The 27,392-nt window shown below is 38.7% G+C and overlaps 1 protein-coding gene across 2 annotated transcripts in view; it reads left to right on the top strand.

The window, feature by feature from the left end:
• The window catches only part of LOC134205802 (uncharacterized), a 117,196-nt gene that overhangs the window by 73,809 nt on the left and 15,995 nt on the right, over positions 1-27,392 (top strand). For both annotated transcript variants that reach the window (XM_062681397.1, XM_062681396.1), the window contains one exon: positions 485-551. The gene's annotated coding sequence lies outside the window, so the exon portion shown is untranslated. The remainder of the gene's footprint in view (positions 1-484; positions 552-27,392) is intronic.

Genomic DNA, 27,392 nt, shown 5'->3' with positions numbered 1-27,392 from the left:
CGTGTAGGGAATCGGTTCGCTTCACTTCACATTCATGTTTCATCTCACAGTTTTTTTTTCTATCTATCTTCGCTTATTTTATATATTTGTAAAGTACAATTTTCCCCCTTTCCCTCTAGGGAGGGAGATATCTTCCACAGTGCCCTCCTCACTAACATTCCTGAAAGGTCCGCCTGTCGTTCCTCTTTTGATAGCAAAAAAAAAATTGAAATATTTCAAAACGAAAAAAAAACGAAGATAATTTATTTTCTTCATTTTCCTTTTCCTTCGCCTATTCGCGCATTATGTATTACTTTTATTACCATCTCGGGAAGGTGGTACTTTGCCGGTGACCCCAGCCGCCAGCCAGCGCGCTGCGATGCGTGTGTCCGGGTTTTCTTCGCGACCGATTCCGAAATTGATTGCAATTGTGGTTTTATGAAATTGCAATAACATTCAAACGATACCCATTAATCATCTTTTCTTCTCAATTATTTCATTTCAGATCTCATAAAGCTTATGTCGTTGCCGGCTGAAGGAGTCCAATTGCACGCTTGCCCATGATTTAATCGGTAAGTAATATTATTTGTGTAGAACATATCGGTTGGGACCCTGAAGAAGATCCCATTTCAGGGGGAAACGTCAAAACCCATTTGGTACACCAAAATTGTTCGCGTTTTCGAACAAACCACATCGAAAACTCGATTTAAGTTCAATTTTTGCCATACAAATCATCTAAACCCGACTCTTTTTCCAACTCAATCAAATCCACTTCAATGATGTGCGTGGTGAGTAATATTCCTGCACGGATGGACGCGCGTCATTCCAGCCGCGCGGCCCCGATTTTGGTTTTTGTCGGTCTCAAATTCGATGAAATTCATTTTCTCCTCGCTCGACGTCGCTTCTTTTATTGACCCTTTTATATCGGCATTTGAACTTTTTACGCTGAATCATCCTTTCGTCGTTACTTAAAACGCGTTAAGTTGTTATCTGAAGAGGAGTGGTCGCCCCACTAGTTATAGATGAAACCGCGAGGTCGAATAGTGCTTTCGATTATTCTTGTGGAGCACTCTTTCGGTTTCAATCCGAAATTCGAAAAAAGTAATTTCCAATTTAATGCCTGATTAGAGGTCAAACACTTCTTCTGTCCAAATTTCGTTTGCCATTGAATTACTCGGATTATTGTGAAAGGAAATTTTCCTTCTTCGAAGGAAACTCCTAAATAGCGGTGATCGACCATTAAAAAGCAAAACCAGGGGGACGTTTGGATCGTGGGAAGCGGAGGGAAAATTCTCGAAAAAACAGCATTTCCATTTTATCCCAAGATTCAGAAAAGAGAGCGGGAAGGTAGTTGGCGCCCAACTCGGAACAACCCGATAGAAACAGCTTTTTTGCCTTTCTCGTACAACTAAGTTGTACCGAAAGGCTATCATTTCACTCCAAAATCGAACTTTTGATAGAAGTCCCGGAGACCCATAGTGTTATATACCATTCGACTCAGCTCGATGAGCTGAACAAATGTCTGTCTGTCCGTGTGTGCGTGTGTGTGTGTGTATGTGTGTGCGTGTGTGTGTGCACAAAATGCCATAAAAAACATTAGCCAAATTTTCACATAGAAACTCTTAATCGATTTTCTTGCAACAAGTTGCATCCGACAGAGACTAAAACGCTGTTGATCACTATTGAATTTCATAATAATTGCAAATTGCAAAAACTAGAAAATATTAAAATGGTGATGAGACATAGTCACATAGAACAATAATGTGTTATGAAAAATGCCTTGCATCTATGAATATTTTATCCGTGGCTTCCCATTAAAAGTTTCATCGTACTATAAAGATGCTCGTGCTGCACGCATTTAGGCGTAAGTATGCTCTTCGTTCAGTTTCATAGTACTATGTACATAGTACTAAATTGTCCGAGAGTCAAAATTCGAACATAGGAAATTCGAGAAACTTTTGGCAGCGCCATCTGTCGTCTACTAGTGTAAATTTTCTATCATTACATTAGACGGTGTAACTGTTTTGCCTTTCTTGTACATCATCGAGGTGTAAGCGTAAAGGCTACATTTATTACCTTTTTACGCGAGAAAGGCGCCATCACCGCTAGGTGGATTAATCTGGGTTTTTACGAGAAAATAAAAATTTTCCAGCTACCGACCCCGATGTTCGGGATCTGTTTTTCCTCGTTTTGGTCTCGGTTGTCTTGGGCGGAGATGGGTGGCGGTAGTATATAATCCGGGTGGAACATAAATTTGCTTTTTTCGAAAAAAAATGATAATAAAATGTAGGTGTATATGTTCTCTTGCATCTTTTTTTTGCGAGGAAATATGATATATTGGATTTTTACGACGACCGGGGCGGATATTTGCTTTCGATCGATATAAGAAGTTTCGTTTCAAACAGAGAGATTCCAACACAGAGAACATTGTATTAATTCTAATGGAAAATAAGATTGTCAATCAATAGTTCAAGTTTCAAAGTCATCACACATTCCACAAAAAAACGGAGATCATAGGACTGAGTGAAGACAGTTGGCTATATTCCGCGACGTTGTTGAGTAGGTGAGAAGTTGATGTTAGATCCTATCAGTGATAGGATAATTGTTCCCAGATTCAGAACGCAAGAAAAAAAAAACTGAATTTTGGCGAAAAAAGCATGACGTTTGTTTGCTGCACAATATTTTCCATCCTTCGGCGAATCTTAGTAGAAAACAGAATCGGAGGCGTACAGCTCGGGAAAAGAAACGAAGCTGATGAGATTTCGAAGTAAAAAATACTTCAAGGAATATCCTTCAGCTATTAAAACTGTAAACATAGTGTCATGAAATCTGATCCGAACTTCATGAATTTGATTAAAGATTTTATAAAGAATTTACATCAAAAAACTAAAAAAAAAAACAAAAATAATCTTTGTTAATTTCAAATTTGTTAATAAAATTGAGAATATTTCAAAAGCCTTTCTGTCTTTCTCGTGTATTGCAAAATGTAATGAGAAAACACATTAGAGAGGTCAAAACAGCACTTTAGGAGGATAGATTTCGTTATTTTCATCAATTCATATTTATTTTTATTTTTTTAATTGTTGAAATTTCAAAAAAAAATTTAGGAATTAAAAAACTCAAAGAATTTCAATTTAAAATTAAAAAAAAATCGTTGGGTATAATTAAAACTCCCAAGACTTTTTTTATTTCGAGGATTTACAATTAACCTATCCATAGTTTCAAAAAAATCGATAAAATCATGTAGAAGCTAAAAAAGTTCAACGAAAAATTTGAAAACATTAAAAATTTATTAAACGTTTAAAGTATATCCACGAAACATCAAAACTTCGATGAAAAATTTCAAAAAATCTGGCTGATGCATTCAAAACTCTCAAAAAAACGTGAAAATTGTCAATACTTTCATTAAAAAACTAGCGAAAATACCCAGTTTTGCATGGGTGTTCGTGTTGCAAATGTCATCCTACTGAACTATTTGCAGCACCGCACTCTAGATCAATTTCCGTGCTATTATTTTGTTTCTCTCAACCACTGACCCAAAGTTGCATTCTACTGATGCTTTTTACATTTCTCCAACATTTTTTGTACATACAAACCTTACGGATCCCAAGACGAATCGATTAGAGAGAAAGTTTTGCAAAACGGTTAACCCGTTCGTGAGTAAAATCGTCAGGAAGGGAACCTAAACTAATTTTTATTCATTTAGATTTAAACTTCAAGAACCACGCTCTATTTCTTTAATCATCCAATAACCCATAACAAATTTCAAAAACTTGAGTAATAATTTCACACAATTGAGGAAAATCATCAAATTATCTCAAAACTGTCGTAGAAGGTTTTTTTGTGTCCTTATTATTGAGACTTTCAAAATAGATGGTTTTATTAATTCCAAATTTAATGTCAATATCATCATTGACAAACGTAGAATAAATTCTTCGACTATTTCATAAAATAAAATTCAAAAATTTCATTGAAAATTTAAATCCAGTGTTGAAAATTCTGTCGAAAATCGCAAAGATTCTGTCTGAAAACTAAAAAACAAAAAAACTCTAAACAACTATTGTCGGCAAATCTTACCAAAAATTAAAAGAACAGGTGAAAGTTTTCAAAAAAGTTGAGCATAATTTGCTAAAAATTGCATTCAATTTTTTTTTCCAAATTCCAACAAAAAACTTTGTCCAACATTCAAAAACACTCATCAAAAAAATTAAAATATTTCCTTTAAAAAATGTCATAGGGGGAATGACGGCTTTGGCAGGTTTTGTTCTATTATTGGCAGGGGGATTTTTATGACTGACTAGGCTTAAATTTGGCCTAAACATTCTTTGCATATCAAAAAATATTGTGGCCAAATTTCATAAAATTTGGTCGACAAAAACCCCCTTGCCAATAATAGAACAAAACCTGCCAAAGCCGTCCTTTCCCCTACCTAAATAAAAAAAATAAAAAAATTCAAAATTCATAAACGTGAAAAATCATTGATCAGATAAAAAAAAATAGGTTTAAAAAAAATGGTCGATAATTAAAAACGGTCAGTAAAAAATTTCAATTGGGTTAGGAGTACCGATGTTTTTAAATTTCCTAAATCAAAAGATCAGAAAACCATGCTGTTTATGTTCAACTATAAAAAAAACTCATATATTTTTTGCTAACCCTTTCAGGACGGATGGGTTTTATATGCCCGCTGGGCAAAATTGACCCATCCGTCCTGAAAGGGCTAAACAACCCAATTCTTGTAAAAGTTGTAGAAATTTTCCTAATAAATAAAAATCAAAAAAAAAATTCGTCTATTTTGCCAAAATTGGAAATAAAAATGTCAAGACATTCATTGAACTTTTTTTAAATACTTGGAAAGAAACCCAGCTTTGCCCGGGTGTTGCAAATGTCACAATGAACTATTTGCAGCACCGCACTCTAGATCAATTTCCGTGCGTTTGTTTTGTTTTCCTCAACAGCTGACCTAAAATAGTATTCTAATGATTTTTTACATTTCCCCGTTAAATTCACCAACTTTTTGTAAATATAAACCTTACGGATCCCAGAACGAATCGATTAGGGAAGAAATCTTGCAAATCGGTCAATCCGTTCGCGAGTTAAATCGTCAGGAAGGAAGCCTCCTTTCAAGAGGCTCGGAAGGCTCCTTTAAGAGGCTCGGAAGCCTCCTTTCAAGAGGCTCGGAAGCCTCCTTTCAAGAGGCTCGGAAGCCTCCTTTCAAGAGGCTCGGAAGCCTCCTTTCAAGAGGCTCGGAAGCCTCCTTTCAAGAGGCTCGGAAGCCTCCTTTCAAAAGGTCTCGGAAGCCTTCTTTTCAAGAGGTTTGGAAGCCTCCTTTCAAGAGGCTCGGAAGCCTCCTTTCAAGAGGCTCGGAAGCCTCCTTTCAAGAGGCTCGGAAGCCTCCTTTCAAGAGGCTCGGAAGCCTCCTTTCAAGAGGCTCGGAAGCCTCCTTTCAAGAGGCTCAGAAGCCTCCTTTCAAGAGGCTCAGAGCCTCCTTTCAAGAGCTCGGAAGCCTCCTTTCAAAAGGTTTCCGAAGCCGCCTTTCAAGAGGCTCAGAGCCTCCTTTCAAGAGAGCTCAGGAAGCCTCCTTTCAAGAGAGCTCAGAGCCTTCTTTCAAGAGGCTCAAAGCCTCCTTTCAAGAGGCTCAAGCCTCCTTTCAAGAGGCTCAGGAGCCTCCTTTCAAGAGCTCAGAAGCCTCCTTTCAAGAGGCTCAGAGCCTCCTATCAAGAGGCTCAGAAGTCCCCTTTCAAGAGGCTCAGAGCCTCCTATCAAGAGGCTCAGGAAGCCTCCTATCAAGAGGCTCAGAGCCTCCTTTCAAGAGGCTCAGAAGCCTCCTTTCAAGAGGCTCAGAGCCTCCTTTCAAGAGGCTCCAAGCCTCCTTTCAAGAGGCTCAGAAGCCTCCTTTCAAGAGGCTCGGAAGCCTTCTTTCAAGAGGCTCGGAAGCCTTCTGTCAAGAGGCTCGGAAGCCTTCTTTCAAGAGGCTCAGAAGCCTCCTTTCAAGAGGCTCAGAATCCTCCTTTCAAGAAGCTCGGAAGCCTCCTTTCAAGAGGCTCAGAAGCCTCCTTTCAAGAGGCTCAGAAGCCTCCTTTCAAGAGGCTCAGAAGCCTCCTTTCAAGAGGCTCAGAAGCCTCCTTTCAAGAGGCTCGGAAGCCTCCTTTCAAGAGGCTCGGAAGCCTCCTTTCAAGAGGGTCGGAAGCCTCCTTTCAAGAGACTCGGAAGCCTCCTTTCAAGAGATTCGGAAGCCTCCTTTGAAGAGTCTCGGAAGCCTTCTTTCAAGAGGCTTGGAAACCTCCTTTCAAGAGGCTTGGAAACCTCCTTTCAAGAGGCTTGGAAACCTCCTTTCAAGAGGCTTGGAAGCCTCCTTTCAAGAGGCTTGGAAACCTCCTTTCAAGAGGCTTGGAAACCTCCTTTCAAGAGGCTTGGAAACCTCCTTTCAAGAGGCTTGGAAACCTCCTTTCAAGAGGCTTGGAAACCTCCTTTCAAGAGTCTCGGAAGCCTCCTTTCAAGAGTCTCGGAAGCCTCCTTTCAAGAGGCTCGGAAACTTCCTTTCAAGAGGCTCGTAAGCCTCCTTTCAAGAGGCTCGGAAGCCTCCTTTCAAGAGGCTCGGAAGCCTCCTTTCAAGAGGCTCGGAAGCCTCCTTTCAAGAGGCTCGGAAGCCTCCTTTCAAGAGGCTCGGGCCTTCTTTCAAGAGGCTCAGAAGCCTCTTTTCAAGAGGCTCGGAAGCCTCCTTTCAAGAGGCTCAGAAGCCTCCTTTCAAGAGGTTCTGAAGGCTCCTTTCAAGAGGCTCCGAAGGCTCCTTTCAAGAGGCTCAGAAGCCTCCTTTCAAGAGGCTCGGAAGCCTCCTTTCAAGAGGCTCGGAAGCCTCCTTTCGAGAGACTCGGAAGCCTCCTTTCAAGAGATTCGGAAGCCTCCTTTGAAGAGTCTCGGAAGCCTTCTTTCAAGAGGCTTGGAAAGCTCCTTTCAAGAGGCTTGGAAACCTCCTTTCAAGAGGCTTGGAAACCTCCTTTCAAGAGGCTTGGAAGCCTCCTTTCAAGAGGCTTGGAAACCTCCTTTCAAGAGGCTTGGAAACCTCCTTTCAAGAGGCTTGGAAACCTCCTTTCAAGAGGCTTGAAAACCTCCTTTCAAGAGGCGTGGAAGCCGCCTTTCAAGAGGCTTGAAACCTCCTTTCAAGAGTCTCAGAAGCCTCCTTTCAAGAGTCTCAGGAAGCCTCCTTTCAAGAGGCTCAGGAAACTTCCTTTCAAGAGGCTCATAAGCCTCCTTTCAAGAGGCTCAGAAGCCTCCTTTCAAGAGGCTCCAGAAGCCTCCTTTCAAGAGGCTCAGAAGCCTCCTTTCAAGAGGCTCAAGCCTCCTTTCAAGAGGCTCAGAGCCTCCTTTCAAGAGCTCAGAAGCCTTCTTTCAAGAGGCTCCAGAGCCTCCTTTCAAGAGGCTCAGAGCCTCCTTTCAAGAGGCTCAGAAGCCTCCTTTCAAGAGGCTCAGAAGCCTCCTTTCAAGAGGCTCAGAAGCCTCCTTTCAAGAGGCTCAGAAGCCTCCTTTCAAGAGTTCTGAAGCCTCCTTTCAAGAGGCTCAGAAGCCTCCTTTCAAGAGGCTCAGAGCCTCCTTTCAAGAGGCTCAGAAGCCTCCTTTCAAGAGGCTCAGAAGCCTCCTTTCAAGAGGCTCAGGAAGCCTCCTTTCAAGAGGCTCAGAGCCTCCTTTCGAGAGGCTCGGAAGCCTCCTTTCAAGAGGCTCGGAAGCCTCCTTTCAAGAGGCTCGGAAGCCTCCTTTCAAGAGGCTCGGAAGCATCCTTTCAAGAGGCTCGGAAGCCTCCTCTCAAGAGGTTCGAAAGCCTCCTTTTCAAGGGACTCGAAAGCCTCCTGTCGAGAGGCTCGGAAGCCTCCTTTCAAGAGGCTCGGAAGTCCCATCTCAAGAGGCTCGGAAGCCTCCTTCCAAAAGGCCCGAAAGGCATCTTTCAAGAGGCCTGGAAGCCTCCTTTCAAGAGTCCCGGAAGCCTCCTTTCAAGAACTGCTCATTTACCAAAAATCTCTAAAAACCTCGCTGAAAAAAAAAAGTTGGAATTACAATCCAGAATATCGTTATGAAATTTATTTTATTATTTAGATATTTTTTTGTAGAAGTCTAAGAATTGAATGAGAATTTTCCAACAATCGATGATAAAATTTGAAAAAATGAATATTTTTTGCGAGATTTTAAGTTCAATCAAAACTTGGAAAATTCAAAATTTTATCTAAAATGGTAATATTTTTTGAGAAACCTGAAAATTTAATTCTTATTAAAAACTTTTATTTATTTAAAATTAGTCAAATTATATCAAATCCTTTTTAGACAATTGGAAAAAATTGTAGAAAAATGCAACGAAATGAAAAAAAATCCAAATTAAATTGTAATAAAATTGTTGACAGCAAATTTTTAAAATGATCTTCAAGTTTGTCTTAAACAATTGAATACATAAAAAAAATATAATTCAAAGTACAGTGTCGACCCGATTTTGCCACTCTTGTCTACCCTTGATCTTAACACGTTTTCGTCCCGATTTGATCACGTCCCGATTTAATTTTGAAAAATTTGAAGAAAAAAATCCGATTTTGTCAAAATTCACCAATTCAAAATCTGGATATTACTGTATTAGAAAGTAGATAAAGGAATTTAAAACTTACGTTGAAAATATCAAAAATTAAACCCAAAATTTTGAGGCTAGTTGTCGACAAATTTCATCAAAAGCTAAAACATATTTTTTTATATTTTAAAGGAGATTTCCAATATTGAAAAAAAAAACTGTCAAAAACTGGCCAATTTTCAATAGCAAACAATAGGACAGGATTCTCAGTCAAACGGAACTTGTTCGGTCAATGCTAAGTTCCAAAAAAGTGTGTCTACAAAATGTTAAACACATACACACACAGACATCACCTCAATTCGACGAGCTGAGTCGATTGTTATATAACACTATGCGTCTCCGAACATTCTATCAAAAGTTTGGTTTTGCAGTGAAAATATAGCCTTTACGTATATAAAGAAAGACATATATTACCCATGGGATAGTCTGAAAATTACGAAAATGCGAAAAAGCTGTTGGATTTGAAGAAATCTAGAAGTAACGTACCTAAACCGATCTAGAGTGCGGCGCAGCAACGCAGAGTACGTTCAACCTCGTTCAAAATTTTAATAAAATCGGTGGATGACAAACACATTGCATAAAACATGGTTTAAAACTCTTATTAAATTTTCCAATACATTGGAGTAGAAATAAAGATTTTGGTTTGGATTTTTTAATTTCAAACTTTCTTCTAAAATAATTATCCGATAATTTAAATAAATAAATTTATCCGATTAGCAGTTGGTTTTTTCCTCTTCAAATTTTTTTGTTTAAAATAAAAATAAATAAATGAAGCTTTAGCAGTTTTTAAAATTCAGAATTTTAATAAATTTAATCGAAACTTGAAAAGAATTGTTGAAAAATTTCAAAAAAAATCTAAAATTTGGTTAATATTAGAGGTTAGATTGTCAAAAAAAAATTTTATGAGAATCATTGAAAAAGTTCATAAAATTTAAAATTAAAAAAAAAAATTAAATATCCATAGAACGTTTCGGAAGTTTCGACGAATTTTGAATTTTTAACGAAAATTTCTTGAAAAATTTTAACAACTTCGGCATTCAATTTCATACTGTACTTCAAAATGCGTTCAAATTAGGTAGGAGGTAGATGGCAGTGCAATAGATCACCGATGAAAACTTGAAGATGATAATAAGGTGTGATAAAAGTCTAAAGTCGATTCAGAGCGATCATCATCAAAACCAGCTGGTTTAAATTTAAGAAGCCAATAAAATCAACTTAACGTTTTGCATTTTGACAAATACTCGTATTTAGATCCGAACTGTAAAGTCAGCAAGGATATTTTCAAAATGTCAACTGTTTCCTTGCCAGGCTTTCCAAATGTACCGCATCATTACAGCCCACCAATGATTGTCGCCTTTGTTCAACCATGACAGCCGTGCTATCGGTTCATATGCGACAGTCGCATACACGCAATCATACGAGAGGTAACGCTGCTCTCGGGTGACGTTGTAAGACAGTTTCATTTATTTGCTTTCGGGTCGTTCGTTATTCCCGACAGCAGTGTCTGTTCGTTCGGCACATTTTTCGTGCTTTTGACATGCGTTTCGTTTGCTGCTACGGATGTTAACTACCGTAGTAAAGAGGTAACTGTTGCCTCGCTGACTGCTTTTCGTTCATTGCGAATCCATCCGTGGCCGATGCAGTAGTGCTGATATGTATGGATAATTCCCAGTTATAAGGTACTAGGTACTCCATCGTACCGTACTGCGGTTGCGTAGACCGAAAGATGCGAGTCATTATTTGTTCGCGGGTTAAATAATTTAAAAAAATGAAGTTGTTTATATTAATACAGAAAAAAGTAATTAGCAGCTTCGACCTTAATTAGTTCGTAATTCGATTCTGAAACAGAGTATCAATTAAGTATTAGTTAAATATTGCCTTGCACTTGAATCACTTTCATGCTTTTTGTTTCCTGAGGAGTGTCTTAAAATTGTTTATGGCATGTTTAAAAAGCATGGCTATAAAAGTATTTACACTAAAGAGTTCGAATTAATTGATCAATTCATCTTTCGAACATGTCTTGAATATTTTAACATATTATTTCAGTATTTAGAATAAATAATTATTTTAAGCTTAGTACTTATATACAAACTTGAGTTTGCATTTCCTTTGTAGCCGTACAGCTAACGGCAGGTTTATCAGATACGCCAGAATTTTCCATTGCTCGAATAAATTTGGGGTGGGAAATGTCAAACAATTTAAGGTCGCAATAAAATTTGATTAGAGAACGGGCTAGTTAACACTAGGATACATCCGCTAAAAAAACTAACACAGATTCATTCGTGTAGAAAAAGGTGTAACTAAATCTTCAATTGGCTTTATCTCTGTGATTTTTTAATCGATTCTCTCAGTTTTCCATCAATCTCTTAGTCGTCGCTTCTGGTTTCTTGACATTACAAAATATTATGTTTTAAAGTTAAAATTTTCGCCAGAGCTGCGAGATAGAAGAAACGAATAAAATAAACAGATTATCCCACCTATTGGTGGTGATGCCTTCCTCGTTCATTATAATATGTAACGAGAAAAGATCATTAGGGAGGTCTAAACAGCACAAACAGCAATTCATGGCTTAGAGCTGAAAATGTATATACGGTACGTTGTTCCGGACACATGTTCGTGATTGTAAAATAGACTTCTAAAAAATTTGATAATTTTCAATTCTTCCTCTATAAACATTCAAAATTCATTCCAGCGGCAGTCAAAACTTGGACATGTCAGAAATCGTGTCATTACTGTTTCTTGTACATATTTGTTTGTGGAATGATACTATGACAATAACGTTGATAAAAATTGAAAATAACATTTTATTAAGTGAAATTGTGCAAAAAATAATCAATCAAAAGCCTGAATGCGTTTTTTTAATAATTACAAATAGAAGTAAAAAATGAAAAATTTAAGTTAATATATAATTTTCTAAATTCATATATAATTTCCAAAATCTATTCAAAATCCACAGTACTTTCAAAATATAGAGAATGCATATAACACTATTTTGAGTGCCTATTCAGTTGCATAGTTGATTATTTATGGCAAGTTACGAGCTTTAATCTGAATAGACTTTCATTACATTTTAGAAAAACAAGTTTGGCCTATGCAATCAGCATCAAACAAGTCACTGTTGGAATAATATTTTAAGGCATTAAGCTTTTAACAACTGCAAATCAACAAGAATAATTTATAACATTTTTGTAAAAATTTAAGATTATTTACGCATTTTTTGAGTAAAAACTAAATTTTGTCCATAACTTCGGAGCCCATAGTTCGATCTGGACAATTTTCAATAGGAATGAGTGAAACTTATTGCGAGAAAATCGGTGAACGATGAGGGCCAAAAAATGAGTAATATTTCGTTAGATGATTTTTCTGTAAATAAAATATGTTTTGGCCATAACTTCCGAGGTCATAGTGTGAACTGACTAATTTCAAATAGGAAACAACGGGACTGGATTCTGTGTTGAATGCATTTTTAACCTCCGAACCCATAGTGCAATATGAATCGATTGGTATATAGCACTATGGGTCTCCGGGGTTTTTATAAAAAGTTTGATTTAGGAGCGAACATATAGTTTTTACGTATACTTTGTATACGAGAGAGACAAAATTCCAGTTTTGGTGATATACTCATATGGTATTTCCGCAAATGATTTGTAGTCATCCGATATACATATTGATGATCCGATTTTTTCAAATCACGCTTTTATTACGTCTTTAACCCGATATTTTACCTCCCATTTTTTCAACTTTTCATACTTGAAAATAAAGCTGCAAACAACTTAATCCTCTAATGCCCAAGATCGCCTTTAGACGGTGTATTTTGATTATTTTTAATCAGATTTTAAAAAGTTATTTGAAAATAAATTAAAAGTTATTTGAAAATAAATAAAATGTGTGACCCCTTCTTGGTATATGTTTGTCTTTAAAGTAGTTCTTTTTGTTGTAGTGGGCTCTTTAATGGACGTAGTTATTGAGCATTAAACACTTTTTGTGACCCCTTTTTGGTTCAGTAATATCCCGATTTTTTCAATCCTAGTAAATTTTGGGTGGATGAAATAGAAAAAGGCAAAATACCTGAAAGGAACCCGTAATTTCTTGTCGAAGAGGCTTACAAAATTCTTGACAGATTCTCTGTAATGATCCATAATAAACCACAGACGGTGAAAGTTATTTCATGAAAATTATTGTTGTTTGCGGTATTATTTGAAAACAATAGAAACGACAGAAAAAAATTATAAAATTTTTTGGTGAAAATATCGGGTCGAAAACGTGGTAAAATCGAGCTCGACAAAATCAGGGTAGACAAAATCGGAGAATGACAAAATCTGCCAATACTGTATATGTTCGCATTCGGTGCTAGTTATTGTCATGGGTTCGAAGTAATCTACGAACTTCGTAGAGTCAGGGCCTGCTGAATAACCTTCGTGATGGAGCCATTAATCAAAAAATAACAAATTGTGCAACCTCATCTGAGTGAATGTATGCATTCCAAGTAGCTTTAGTTATTTCCATGGAACTAGGAACTATGTATGAACTCGATACAGTTATGATTTGCAGATTAACCCCGCACGGGAGCCTGTTGGTACATGTTTGCATTCCAAATAGTTCAAATTATTGTCATTAGCTCTAGGCAGTTATTGACAAGGTATGCAACCTCATTTTGATATATTCGCATTCCAAGTAGTTCTTGTTGTCATGGGTTCCAGGTAGTATACAAACTTCATTCATATCACGTACAAAACTGTTTATTCCTTGGAAATGCAAAATGTGAATAAATTGGAACGAGATAACTTGACGCCTAAAACGAAAGGAAAAAAAACGGGCTAATATAGCGAAGATCATGTACCGTGTTATTATAGTTATTCGTGTAAGCCTAGATGCCTTACTTCATAAATTTTTGGATGGCCATTAGCATATGCCATGAACGCATTTTATTCTATGGACCACAAGGGACAAGTACCACATTTAAAACAGGTTGATTTATCTCTGGTTTAGCATGGGTTTTTTTGGATGACCATCAAACTATGGATGCTTTTTATTCTATATACCACAAAAAACATTTACCGTTTTTTAAACAAGCCAATAGATCTCTGATTATGCGTGTAGATCTAAAAGGTCTATGATGATTTACCACAAAGGGCATATGCTTCTTTTGAAACAATTCGAAAGATCTCTAGATACGCGTGTAGATCTTAAGGCCTTTTTCGGAGTTTTCTTGGATGAGCATGAATTTATGCAATGGATGCATTCTATTCTATATACCTCAAAGGGGTTGTACCACTTTTGAAACCAGCCGAAAGGTCTTTGGTTTCGTGTGTAGATCTTAAAACATATTTCAGAGTTTTCTTAGATGACCATGAACCTATGCAATGGACGCATTCTATTCTATGTACCTCAAAGGGGGGGGGTACCACTTTTTAGACTAGCCGAAAGATCTCTGGTTACGCGTGTAGATCTTAAGGCCTATTCCATGGTTTTCTTGGATGACCATGAACGTATGCAATGGATGCATTTTATTCTATATACCATAAAGGGCTTGTACCACTTTTTAAACAAGCCGAATTAGCTCTGCCCAAGTAACATTTTTAGATTAATAGCGCTCTTGAAGGCCATTATTTACTATACAAGATTGCCTTAAAACCATTATAAAACCAACATGTTACTGGGGTGGTTACGTATGTAGATCTTAAAGCATATTCCAGAGTTTTCTTGGATGACCGTGAACCTATGCAATAGACGCATTCTATTCTTCGTACCCCAAAGGGCTTGTACCACTTTTTGAGCAATCTGAAAGATCTCTGGTAATGCGTGTAGATCTAAAGACTTATTCCCGAGTTTTCTTGGATGACCATGAGCCTATGCAATGGCCGAATTCTATTCTATGTACCACAAAGGAGTTGTACCACTGTTGAAACAAGTCGGAAGATCTCTGGAGGAGGTTCTCGAAAAACTTTAAAGCATTGAAAATGATGATGAACGTCTTACTGTGCGTCATCAAGGATCTTTACCACTTATGACTTCTTGATTTCTTGGCGTACCAAGAACATCTTAAGGCCTCAGCACTAAAACAATGGGACGACCATGATAACGAAATAATTTGGACGACCCTAATACCGAAATAGGTAAAAGACACATCTGAAGACTAAAACTGCGTTAAATATCAAACTTTGCTTACCTAAAAGATTGCAAACTTTTTTTTACGCTCCAAATTCCAAATAGCGCTCCCTCCTTTTACGCTCAAAATTCCAAATAACGCTCCCTCTTTTTACGCCCTAAATTAGAAATAACGCTCCCTCTTTTTAGTGTATTTCTCTTATTGTGTCTTCACATCATTTTGCGATAATTTGAAAAACTTCATCAGCTAGTCTGGAAGGTATTCTTCGAAATAGTCTACTAATTAAGATCAAACCAAGAGCTGAACATTAACAATAATTCGGCTATACTATAAGATACTATAAGTTTCACTGTTTTCTGTGAACATCATGCTCTAAAAAGGAAGAATCATACTAGAAAGCCATGCAATGTCTCTATTGCCTATGACTTTCGAAAGTTTTGGAACTACGAAAAGAATCAAACTATTGTAATTAGGTGTTAATGTGGTACTACCGTATTGATTAAATGCTGGTTACTCGGAGACGAGCCAACCTCGGGCTGAAAGTCTCTTTAATAAAGACATGTAATAGAATATCCAACATATTCGTACCTTCAAATAATTAGAGTAATTTATTGTTTCCACCTTGAAAAAACCGCGAGTCCGGTATAACCGCGAGTCCGGCAAAATAACGGGAATATGAAAATCGAATTTCAGTTAAAGAAAAAAAAACCTATGCAAGAAACTCTAAAAGAAATTGCTATAGAAAGCAACAGAAAATTTGTTTCCGTACGATTTTTTGACAATTCCTTTAGAAATTATACAGGAAAGATCTTATCAAATTCTATAAGGAATCCTATGGAAAATCAAATGAGATTATTTTTTCAAAAACAGTTCAGTTAGTAATATTACAGGCATACCTCGATAGTACGTACACCTCCGTAATTTTAGTGTACGTACTATCGAAGCGTACGTACTATCGAAGCAAAAAAAAAACGAACAAAACATTTTTTTTTTGCTTTTCTATTTATTTGGGAGTGGTGTAATGTTTATAAAACCGCTCGGAAGCCAAAATTTCGATATAAGGCTCTGTATTCTAAGCAAATTTACATTTGATATAGTACACAACGGTCCAGCATGACTCAGATTTTTCTTGAAATGGTGCCTACATGCATGTGCATGTTACTACAAAAAGTGACGATTGGGGGTGGATCACAACATTTTTACGTGACGTATTTTATGGAATCCACCTATAGTTTTTATGTAAATGAAAAGCTTTAAGATTGTCTTGAACTGTCACTGTCGTTGGGATTCTATTGGCTCCATTGACGCTTCCTCACCAAAGCGATTTTAATTTTCTCGTCTGTAGAATCGTTTATGCCTTTCTCGTACAACAATATTTAACGAAAAGACTATGAACTGCAAAAACGATTTTTTGATAGGAGGCCTGGAGGGCCGACTTTTATATACTTGATCGGTATCAGCTTGATGAATTGAGGTACCACTGGTGTCTGTCGATAAAGTATTTGAATCTAAATCATTGGATGTTGATCTAGTCACAAACTGCAACTAGCGTTTATCTCTGGCCAAAAATGGCAACGTGGGATAATTGTTGGCAACATGGCCACTATTTAAAACATTCTCGGCCAAACATGAAGATACTTTTTTTCTGAAAATGTGGGTTTGTTCTTCAGGAAACTAAGGAATTACTCTAAGAACACCCTCTAAAATTCTACTAGATTTTTTTTTCGTATTTTAATTTGAAATTATTTCAAAACTTTATTTGAAATTTGTTTTGGCATTCATAAATATTTTCCTCTGAAAATTCCTCAGGAAATTCATTCAAAAAACTTCTTATTTTCAAATTTCTCCTAGATTTGTTTCAGATATTCTTCTAGGATTTTTTTTCCGTGAATATCTCCAGGAAATCCATAGGCAAATCCTTCAAGATTTTTCGAAACTCAAACTCAAACCAAGAAATCCATCGTGATTTTTTTCAAAAATTACTTTAGGAAATTCTTCAGGAAATCCTTTAGGATACTCCTATTCTTCCTGAAAAGAACTTGAAGGAATTTTCTGCAGAAAATTCTGTGGGAATTCCGAAACAAATTCTCGTATAATTCTTGAAGAACTTTTCGGGTTAACTTTAAAAGAGATTTCTGAAGAAGTTCTTCAAGTAATTTCCGGGGAAACTTTTATGGATTTTTTTGGAAACACATGAAGGAATTTCTGGAATAAAAAGTGAGAGAGTTTCTCGAAGTATTTTCGGGGTTATTGTTTTAAGAAATTGCTGCGTATTCCTGAAAAAAAATCTCGGTAAAGGCATTTTGGATGATTTTTTATAGAAATTTTAAGCAAAGTACCGTAGTAATTTTGAGAATGGCTGCAGGATCTTCCGGGAGAATCCCTTAAATAATTTCCAGAGGAATTTCTAGGGGAAGTTTTGTAGGTAATTCCGAAAGAGTTTTGACCAGTGGTGGAAATCTGTGAACCTTGTTCATAAAACAAGAAGTAGGCCATGTAAAATACTCGCGAATACTTGTTTTGTCTTTTCTTGCCTACCTACTACTCGCAGAGAAAACAGAAAAGAGAACCCCGAAATCGATCAATACAGTTACGCCCCTATTAAATTAAGATTTGTTCATTATGTTTGTGTTTATGTTAAGTGAAATTTATCCATTTTATTCGAAGTAACCTCAAATACTCGCGATCGTGATTTTTACTTGTGAAAAAATACTGCCCTGCTTTTTGTCATTGCTCTGCCCGTACACGCGAACAAATCAAGCGCTAGAAAAAATGCAGGCAGTAGGTTCGCGCGAGTATGGCATTTCTGGTAAATGACACTTTTTTCTTACGCGTGAAACGAGTATTTCCAGCACTGGTTCTGACGATATTTAATTTTTGTAGCCAGATTACTTTGCAGACTAATTTTGCATGGAATTTCCAAAAAAATTCCCGAAGAAAAAAAACGGGAACAATTTTCCGGGAGAGTTCTTCCAGGAATTTCTGGAAGCATTCCAGGGCGTGAGTATCAAGGGCTCTCACGTGAGTTGCTGCAGAAATTTAATGAGAATTTGCGGAAAGACCTCGAAGTAATTAATGGAGAGATCTTGATGGAATTAGAAAATTACCGTGAAAATAACGGAATTTAGAGGTATATTTGGAAGGATTAACTGAGAAATATTTAGGTATAATTTAAGATGGATGTCCGGAGAAATTTTGTAAAATTCGCGGAGAAATCCTAGAAGAACTTCCAGAGGAATTCCTGGAGGAACGTTCAGAGAAATATCTGGAAAAACTCCCGTAGGAATTCCCGGAGAATTTTTCGGATGAATTCTTGGAGGAGCATCCAGATAAATTCCGGAAAACTTGTAATACACGAAATTGATTCACGCTGACTCACGCCACTGCCACTGGGTGAAAATGATCTATCACGCCTCACCGTCGATAAAATTTCAATCGGCGCGCAGGTCTAGATAGAATATTGATACATTCAAAGTTAATTGCCTATATGCCGGGTATTAAGCCACCCGGAGTGGAAATTAATTACTATGTCTGAAACTTGATTATGCATATGTACAACATGTGATAGATTTAGTTCGGAAAAGGTATTGGAGGGTAACCGCCCCTTCGGTGGGGTTTGATCCCACGACCCCAGTTCGCATGACAGGTGCTTTCCCTACTAAGCTACGAAGGACCAATTAACTTTGAATGTACTGATCTCGAGTGGCGATCTCTCTTCGCTTGTGTGGTCGTGTTGGGATCTGACGACCAAACTGGCACAACCTCACACAACCCTACTTCATTGAGCGCCGTTGCTGATGAAGCAAGTGTGTAGGAGCCGGACAATACTAAATACTCATCCTACTTGGTTGACATGATGTGTACAAAAATACATTTGAGAGAGTTAGTTCTGAAAATGTATTGCGAGAGATCGGCTGGTACCTGGTGCTGGGAATTTGGTTTCATCAGTACCCGCTAAGCTGCAGTGGACGACGGAGGTCCTTCGTAGCTTAGTAGGGAAAGCACCTGTCATGCGAACTGGGGTCGTGGGATCAAACCCCACCGAAGGGCGGTTACCCTCCAATACCTTTTCCGAACTAAATCTATCACATGTTGTACATATGCATAATCAAGTTTCAGACATAGTAATTAATTTCCACTCCGGGTGGCTTAATACCCGGCATATAGGCAATTAACTTTGAATGTACTGATCTCGAGTGGCGATCTCTCTTCGCTTGTGTGGTCGTGTTGGGATCTGACGACCAAACTGGCACAACCTCACACAACCCTACTTCATTGAGCGCCGTTGCTGATGAAGCAAGTGTGTAGGAGCCGGACAATACTAAATACTCATCCTACTTGGTTGACATGATGTGTACAAAATACATTTGAGAGAGTTAGTTCTGAAAATGTATTGCGAGAGATCGGCTGGTACCTGGTATTTGGTTTCATCAGTACCCGCTAAGCTGCGGTGGACGACGGAGGTCCTTCGTAGCTTAGTAGGGAAAGCACCTGTCATGCGAACTGGGGTCGTGGGATCAAACCCCACCGAAGGGCGGTTACCCTCCAATACCTTTTCCGAACTAAATCTATCACATGTTGTACATATGCATAATCAAGTTTCAGACATAGTAATTAATTTCCACTCCGGGTGGCTTAATACCCGGCATATAGGCAATTAACTTTGAATGTACTGATCTCGAGTGGCGATCTCTCTTCGCTTGTGTGGTCGTGTTGGGATCTGACGACCAAACTGGCACAACCTCACACAACCCTACTTCATTGAGCGCCGTTGCTGATGAAGCAAGTGTGTAGGAGCCGGACAATACTAAATACTCATCCTACTTGGTTGACATGATGTGTACGTAAATACATTTGAGAGAGTTAGTTCTGAAAATGTATTGCGAGAGATCGGCTGGTACCTGGTGCTGGGAATTTGGTTTCATCAGTACCCGCTAAGCTGCGGTGGACGACGGAGGTCCTTCGTAGCTTAGTAGGGAAAGCACCTGTCATGCGAACTGGGGTCGTGGGATCAAACCCCACCGAAGGGGCGGTTACCCTCCAATACCTTTTCCGAACTAAATCTATCACATGTTGTACATATGCATAATCAAGTTTCAGACATAGTAATTAGAATATTGAGTTAAATCATGTATGGAATTTTCGACCAAACTACCAAGGTATCCCGAGAAGAACCCTTGGGAAGAACTACTGTTCCAGGATAAACTTCTTCGGAAATCCCATTTCGACCAAAATTTTTCCTCATTTTAGTAACGCTGCTAATTTGTTTCTCAAGAAAAAAATTGTGGAACTAAACTTAATGTAAACTTAATTAAACAGTAAAATATCTTGGGAAGATCCATTAATTACGTAACGCAAAATTGAGCATTTTCAACCCCCTCCCCTATGTCACACTTTTTGAATGAAACGTCCGAAAATTTTGTATGGATCGTCACACTTTGGCCAACCCCTCCCTAAAAGCGTTACGTAATTTGAGGACGCTCCTTGCCGAAAAATCCATTTTATGAATCATCATTCCCATGATGGAATTAATTTACTCCTCGGGAAATATTTTCTGGTCTATCAGATGAACTAATGCTTGGGGAAGGGTTCTAGAACTGGAACTAATTTCCTTGATAGTTAAAATAATTCATAAACATAATAATTGTTCAATCCACTTATAACTAATCTGCTTTCTAAGAAAATCATACCCATAAAATTTCAATTAGGGTAAATCACTACTTGGGCCTATGGACCCCATTCCCGGCTCACTGCACAGAAAGCTAATGATTTATACTGTTTAGTAGCCGTAGGTTTATGATTGATCATTTAAAAAAAGTCTCCTATCTATCTCGCACAATACTCAATATTTTTCAACCATTTATTTCACTCCTAATCGATCCAATTATAGAAAATAAAAATGTAGATTTCAAACTTTTGCTCTTCGTTGCAACACCACTGAGCCGAAGTGATTCTTTCCACTTTTACAAAACGGTATCATCAAATAAACACCTACCTGAAAATCGCCACAGTGCTCGATACAACCATTGCTTCAGGCTGTTTATCACCACACAATAATGCTAAACTCACGCACTTCAATCTTTTGTAATTGTTCGTATCACTAGATTTTATATAAACATATAGGAATACATTTAAAAATGTATCCTCAAACCGAACAAAAAATCACCTCGGCCCAAAAACTTCTAGCTGTACAGTGCTGCCAAAAGGCCATAAGTCTTATTTTAGTATGAAGATAATCCTTCATCGTTAATAGGAAAACTGTCTAATACGTTGAAGCTATCATGTTATTTATAATTCTTTCGATTTCAAAAGGTGGAAAAGATATTGTTTTTAAGTGTTTGGAAGAAATTTGGATGAGTAAATATATCTTCTCAACCAAATAAAAATGATTATGAATAATACCATCTGGCATCTTGTTGTCGTGGAACGGGCATATTTTTGTTTACGTCGCATTTTCTACCGTCCCGAGAGAGAGAATGAGAGTAAGATGTTGAGAGATTGAGTAAAATATTGCGTATGCCGAGGAGATTTGGGGTATGCCGGATAAGCAATCGCCTATGACTGAAATGAGTGCTGCACCATGTTAATTTAAATCAAATAAAAGCTTTTTCAAGCGATATTTAGCAAGAATAACTATTTTTGAAGCAGAGGTGAACCCCATCGCAATATTACACGGCCCACAAAATTCAGAAAAGTTGCCCCTAGTCATAAATATCAATTAAATAATGCAGTCGTGCGCATGTTAGGCCGGGAATGGGGTGAGAAACCCTATTGCTGATAACACTCTTATGCCGGTGACAAACTCACGCGAGTGCCTGTGCGAACGCGTCCAAGACAAAAGAATGTATCTTGCTGATATTCTGGTTTATGATGGCTTGGACGCGCTCCGCATCGCTCGGCTGTTTCAGATGTACCTTCAATTGTTTTAAATGATTGTATAATATGTGTTACGTATAAGACTGGCAAACATTTATGACACGCTGCTTTTTTCAAAGTTTTGCTACTAAATTCGTTATAACCTCACGATGGTGTTTAAATCAGTTGTGAAATTATTACGTAACATATGAAGGACCCCGCATGTGTCATGATCAAAGCATATTCAAATTTTTACTAAAATCCTACAGAAAATTGAACGAAAAAAAATATTTTTTTTGTACGTACTATCGAGGTAAAATGTACGTACAATCGAGGGTACGTACTATCGAGGGTACGCACTATCGAGGGTACGTACTATCGAGGTATGCCTGTATACCATTCAAAAACGTCCTTCCCCCTACCAATGATACAATTCCAAAAAGCTCAAAAGGGACGCATCCTATGGAGGGAAGGGAAATCAATTCAGAGAGCCATTTCTATCTAGAATCGATGTTACATAATCGTGAAACGGTTTACAATAGTTAAAAATTTATCATTTATACAAGGTAAAAACTGAGTTTGCGTAGTAATTCAATAGTTATTTAGTAGCATTTCACATTCGTCTTTCACTTCTATATGTAACTCGGAAGCATAACATTCAATACTTTTTATCGGACAAAACATGAACATATAGGGAGAGATCCCTCAGCGCACGCCGGGCACCTCCTAATATCGGACACTTCTTAAAACGATACTTGCTGAAGTCCCTCCAGTACAAAAGGAGGCTATTGAAGAGTCTTTTACCTTTATGGAATATCGGATCCACATGTTATAAACTTTGGTCAAAATTTGCGATTGAGAATGAATGCTCACAATTTTGGTGTTTCACCTGATTTTAGAAGGTTTGAATCAATAACATTAAAATTGATTGAACGCATTATGATTATGTCTTCTTCTTCTTATTGGCATTACATCCCCACACTGGGACAGAGCCACCTCGCAGCTAAGTGTTCATTAAGCACTTCCACAGTTATTAACTGCGAGGTTTCTAAGCCAAGTTACCATTTTTGCATTTGTATATCATGAGGCTAACACGATGATACTTTTATGCCCAGGAAAGTCGAGACAATTTCAAATCCGAAAATTGCCTAGACCGGCACCGGGAATCGAACCCAGCCACCCTCAGCATGGTCTTGCTTTGTAGCCGCGCGTCTTACCACACGGCTCAGGAGGGCCCCATTATGATTATGATTAGATGTGGAGATGGTAAAAATGAACCGTATTTTCACTAACTTTGCTGGATATATCATGTAAAATCAATTTTGGAATCTAGCCGCTGTTTCCCACATCCGGACAGCACGAGCACGCGCGCTGCTGTATTTTGTACAACACTAACAAGAAAACATCGCTCGCGGTACACAGCACGAGTGAGCCTGCATGAGCGTTCCAGGGCCGCACGCGTGCTGAACGATTAATGTGAGCAAATAGCCATTTTTACAGCTGTTTTGTAAAATCTATTTAACTAATTCTTCTGGTATCAGAAACCCACAGAAATAAGCAGAAACAAAAATTGAAGATGATGAAAAGTAGGATGTAACAAATTTAGCTGGAGAGTCAAAAAAGCTCTACAAGCACACATTAGGTAGGCACCCCATGACAGCCGCGAGCAAACTGTTTTATTGACAGTTCATACGAAAAAACCGAAGAATCTCTTCGAGTAATGCCGGCTGTCTTCATGGCGACGAATGCGCGTCAAAGCACACCGGACAACATTTACAATGAACAGCCCATCCGACTCACTACATCCACGGCGCTACAATGTCGAACTAGCTGCTGTGATGCCGAAAGTTTGGCAACAGCGTGCATCGTGCATGCGTGCATGTCGTCGCTGCGACACTTCGGGTTGAATGAGAAGTTAACAGCATGAAGCGATTGATATCACGCAAAGCGACAGTAGGTGCTCTTCCGAAATGACTGCAGCGGCAGGGCTGTACATTTGGTACATTACTAAAGACCATCAGTCGCTGTTTCCGTCTTCCTCGTAGCCTACTCGGGTTTGGCTTCCAAATTTGTCTGCACGGCACCACGCTTCAAGACTCAACCCGTCGTCGCGTCGGCAGCACCGCAGCCAACCCAAACGAGGGGCGACTCAATGTCATTTTTTGTCGCGATTCTTTGGAAAACGAAAAAAAAAATCGTTAAACTTTTTTCGCCGTCGTCGTCGTTCCTCATAAATTCAACTCGCGTTTGAGAGCTGGCAATGAATAATAAAAGTACTGCGCACGGACGGACGGCGGCGGGAAAGGAAAAAAAACCTAACTGCCAGCACTCTCGAGGTGGTAAGGCCATCGCGGGCAAAGCGAAGCTTTTCAAACCCAAAAAACCCCAACCCCCCGAATGTTGGTCTTCCGAAAAAAAAACAACAAAATTTTTGAAACAAAAACTGCTGCCAACAAACGGCCAGAACGCCAAAATGGAAACAACATGCGCGATCGCACCGTCATGATGCTTCTGCTGTTGCCGTCGTCGTCGTTGTTTTTATTCTTCGTTTCAATTTTAGTTCCACGGAACTCCGGCAGTGCGCGCGTAATCTGTTTTTGCTGCAATTTTGGTGTCTTTGTTGCCTTATAAACATAATATGTACGTGATGACGCCGGGGAGGGAACGGAAAATCGGTAGGGCGGTAGTGAGGACCAAACCGTCACGGAGAGGGGCTGACGGATGGTGTTTCATCAGTTGAAATGGAAAAGTACAAAAATTAAACTGTAAATAACGGAGGCAAGAAAAAAAACACTTGAGTCAGCGAAAAACCCGAAATTGGACTCGACGAAATTGAATATTATGGACTGTATGATGGAAGTTGATAAAAACGGGGAGAAACTGAAAGCCACCGAGCAAAAGTAGTGAGATTGTGAGTAATGCAAGATATTTCCGTTTCTTCGAATATCAAAATTAAAATTAATCACTTTCAACGATTAATTTCGTTTTGTCTTCCTCATTATTATTTTTTTTGTAGAAAATTCACAATAAATGTAAAACTACACATTTGAATGAAACTATCACTTTTGAGCTAACTCATCTTGGAATAATGTCTACTTGATGTTGTTATTCTTCAATAATGTCCAAGTTGGCCATGGCAAAAAAATGAACTGACCTCAAGACGAAGCGAAAACAGCGTCTGGGGTTTCCAAAGAAAAAAAAAACGACCTCCATTTACTGCGCATTTGAGAAATTGGGTCCCAAATCTAGCGGTGATGACGGCGGCGGTGGACGAATTTTACGTAACGCACATCTGACAAGAGTGCGGCGGGTAAAACAAGTACGAAAGTGTTGCAAACGCACGTGCGATCGAGTACTTGCCGTTTCTGGTACGCTTCGCGTAAACGCTCCGCTGGAGTACTCCTCTCGGCCATCTAAATCACACGAAAGTTCCCCGCCGCCAGGCACGGGTAAGAGGCGTAGCATGCATGATGGACGGTGGAGACAAAAACAAAATCGGAGTATAATAATAAAAAAAAATTAAGTCATAAAAACGAGTGTTAATTGATGGGACACAATAAAAAACGAGATTTTACAGCAAAGGAACATGAAAAAAAAAACAAAGTAACCCAAAAATGTAAGTGAACTCGTTAAATGTCCGACGTATCCGCTCTGAAGCTGTCAGTACATTTTTCGAACGACTGTTGATTGGATTGGTACATTACAAAATATTTGCAACAGTGTACTGCCAAAATTTACCCTTTTCAAATTTGGCGAACAGTATTACTGGCCTCTACGTTAAACTTTCCCGAGAAAAAAATGATGATTCATCTCACTAAAGTAATGATTGCCATTGTGTCATCATCCGCAGCTACCTTTTGCGTACTTTCTGAGACAATCTGCGACACATTCTTCAAGGTGCAACACTTGGTGAACCACTTTGGGTCGCATCGTCCGTGAATCTCTCACACGACACCTTCTATTCACTCCCGAAACATTGAAATTACCCAATTCAGTGGTTTTTCATTTTAGTAGCCGTCTTAATAGTTGATCAACCTTAGGGGATTTTCTGTTTCCAGCTGGCCAATCTGGTACCCAAGCTTTGAGAGCATGCATACTGCAACAAGGTAGAGGTCGGATACTATATGTTTGCACTGCGGTAAGTGCGGAGATTGTGTTTTTTAACTATCATTTATTTGGAAGGCTCATTTTCACTACTGTTTTTCATGATTCTTATACACTAATGTTAGTTTTGAGAAATCGAAAGACTCGCGGTTTGGTCAAGGTTCGGGACAAACATTTTTGGCTGACAGCAACGAGAGGAAGACATACGAATGAGGTCTAACGGTAGACAACAAGAGGAAGACATTCTTAATTCTGAAGGGATTACGACAGTAAAAGGAATTGGTGGAGGACGATTACATTCTAATACTTGCAATTTTTAAAAATTTGTGGACAAGGGACAATAACTTCTCTAATAGGCTTTGGGTGCTTTCCTCGAACCTAGAGATATTCAGTTAGCGCAGATCTGGGGCTTCTCTCCTCACTGGCGTGCCCGTGTGTGTTTGCAAATAATGGAGGTATGACCTCCGGACGATGGAACTTTGGTAAGTTGAAAGTTGTTTGGCCAAATATGTCGTAGCTAAGAAAACAGTTGGCCGAATAGGTCAACGGGCTGAAATGGTCGTGTGACAGAAATGGTCATTTGGACAAGATGTTCATTCTGCTGAATTGGTCATTTTGTCAAAAAAAAAGTCGTTTATCCGAATTTGGCTGATTCGAACCAAGCCGAAATAGACATACAGCCGGCAACATCGTTCGTTCGACTGGCCATTTCGCCGAAAGAGTAATTTGACCATAAAGGTTTTTTTCAAATCGTTGAATGCGAACACGATGACCGCTTCCAACTTTATAGTGGCCGGAAAATTATTGAAAAATATTGAAAGCTTCTTGGAAGCCAAATGGCGTCAGGCGGCGGTTCCAAGATCCATATAGGCGCACGGATAAGGAGGGCAAGGACTGCTTTGTAAGTTTAAGTGATGCATAAAACATGGTGTGCATCAGGGGACAGTCAGCGGCTGCAGGTATTCATCAACCGTGCTGGTAGCCTCACAATAGGCTCTCAAACACCGAGCTCCATCGTCCTTTTTATCAGAGGGCAGTAGCCTCCATAAAGAAATAAAAGAAGTCGAACGGAATTTTAACCTGGCACAAATTAAGGCGATAGCTGGGCATCGTCCAGGATGCAGATCTTCAAAGTCGGTTTTTTGCATCAATTGGTTTGCACATGGCCTACAAATAACTTAGTAAGTTAAATGTAATTTGAATTATCTGACCGAATTTCAAAAATTGAAATCAGATCACTGCTTAGTTCTTACAGCAGCACACCGCAGAAATGACTATTCGAGACCTCGTCTATCCACATACTCTGCATTGCTCCAGCTCTAGTTAGCCCACATTGAGAGCGACCAGCCACTCCAACTACGAGGCTCTTCACGACCACATTCACAATCATTTTTATTTGTTCTCAACACTTCATTGCGTGGCCATCGCAAGTTACGCCCTACACATCGACATCGCGGTCTTCCAGATCTCCCTCTAATACCTCACCGCGGATTTCATAGGTCAACCCGATCCGTTTCCAACTTTTTATTGCGCGGTCATACCAATCTGCTTTCTGAATTCAATTACGCGGTCATTCCAATCCGGTGCTTACATTACATTGCACGGTCATCCCGATCCGCTTCCTACATTTCATTGGGCGGTCATCCCGATCCGCTTCTTAGATTTCATTGCACGGTCATCCCGATCCGCTTCCTAAATTTCATTGCGCGGTCATCTCGATCCGCTTTCTAAATTTCATTGCGC

Source organism: Armigeres subalbatus, chromosome 1 (genome assembly GCF_024139115.2).
Source record: "Armigeres subalbatus isolate Guangzhou_Male chromosome 1, GZ_Asu_2, whole genome shotgun sequence".
Taxonomy (NCBI): Eukaryota; Metazoa; Arthropoda; class Insecta; order Diptera; family Culicidae; genus Armigeres; species Armigeres subalbatus.
This window is presented reverse-complemented; position numbering and strand designations above follow the sequence as displayed.